At 43.8% G+C, this 1,298-nt stretch overlaps 1 pseudogene; it reads left to right on the forward strand.

Moving 5' to 3' along the window:
• The first annotated feature begins 1,117 nt into the window (after positions 1 to 1,117).
• LOC140397257 (U2 spliceosomal RNA) lies at positions 1,118 to 1,298 on the forward strand (annotated as a pseudogene).

The raw sequence follows: 1,298 nt of genomic DNA on the forward strand, positions 1-1,298 counted from the left end.
GCCAGAGTCATCTGGCAGAACGCCTCATCACCAGAACTTTCAAACAAGCACCAAGACCTAGCTTGGCTGGTGGTGAGAAGGGCCCTCCCTGTCAGATTCTTCATGCACACCCGAAGACTCTGCGCCAATGCACGCTGCCCTCGGAGTGGCTGTGGGGGAAATGAGACGGTCACACACCTCCTTGTGGAATGTGCCTTTGCAAAGAAGGTCTGGAGAGAGATGCACTGGTATTTGTCAAGGTTTATCCCAAACAGATCTCTGACACAGGACTCTGTGCTCTACGGACTGTTTCCAGGGACACACACCGAGACAAATATCAACTGCTGCTGGAAGGTCATCAACCCGGTGAAAGACGCTCTTTGGTCTGCCCGAAAATTGCTGATCTTCCAGTGCAAAGAATTGTCCTCGAACGAGTGTTGCAGACTGGCACATTGCAAGGCCCAGGACTACGTGCTGAGGGACGCACTCAAGCTTGGGGCAGCTGCCGCCAAGGCGCAATGGGGAAAGACCACTGTGTAAAGTCTTTCCAGCAAATGTACACCGAGGGGCGCGTAACAGTGTAAAGCCCCTCGGTCTGGGCAACCAACACGCCAATAGAGAAAACAAACATGCCACTGTAAATATTTAAGAAGGAATTGCAATGTAAAGAGTGATATGTGTACGACAATATCAAAATTGAATGAAAGTCAAGGCAACATGCAACCCTGCCGGAAATGTACAGTCAAGACAATTTGAAATGTTTCTGTAATGCTCATGATAAATTTTTATGAATAAAGTATATATTTTTGAAAAAAAAAATTCTGTTCTTATCGGGGCAGCTACCGCCAAGGCGCAAAGGGGAAAGACTACTGTGTAACGTTTTTCCAGCAAATATGCACTGAGGGGCGGGTAACAGTGTAAACCCCACTTGGGCTGGGCCACTCACACTCCAATGTATAAAACAAACATGACAATGTAAATATTTAAGAAAGAATTGTAATGTAAAGAGTGATATGTGTATAAGAATATCAAAATATAATGGAAGTAGGTCAAAGCAGTGTCTAGCTCTGACGGAAATGTACAGACAAGACAATTCGAAATGTTCTGTAATGCTTATGATACATTTTATGAATAAAGTATATTTTTTTGAATTTAAAAAAAATATATTTTTTCTTATCAGTTTAATATCTGATATGTTCTCTATCTGAGGACTGAATATTAAATTGATTTTTGGGACTCGGAGATGGTTCAGGGGCTTGCTCCTTCCGCTCCACGCATCAACCTGGTCTTGCAATGTTTCCAGGAATGGTGCCTTCACC

Source organism: Scyliorhinus torazame, chromosome 20 (assembly GCF_047496885.1).
Source record: "Scyliorhinus torazame isolate Kashiwa2021f chromosome 20, sScyTor2.1, whole genome shotgun sequence".
Lineage (NCBI taxonomy): Eukaryota > Metazoa > Chordata > Chondrichthyes > Carcharhiniformes > Scyliorhinidae > Scyliorhinus > Scyliorhinus torazame.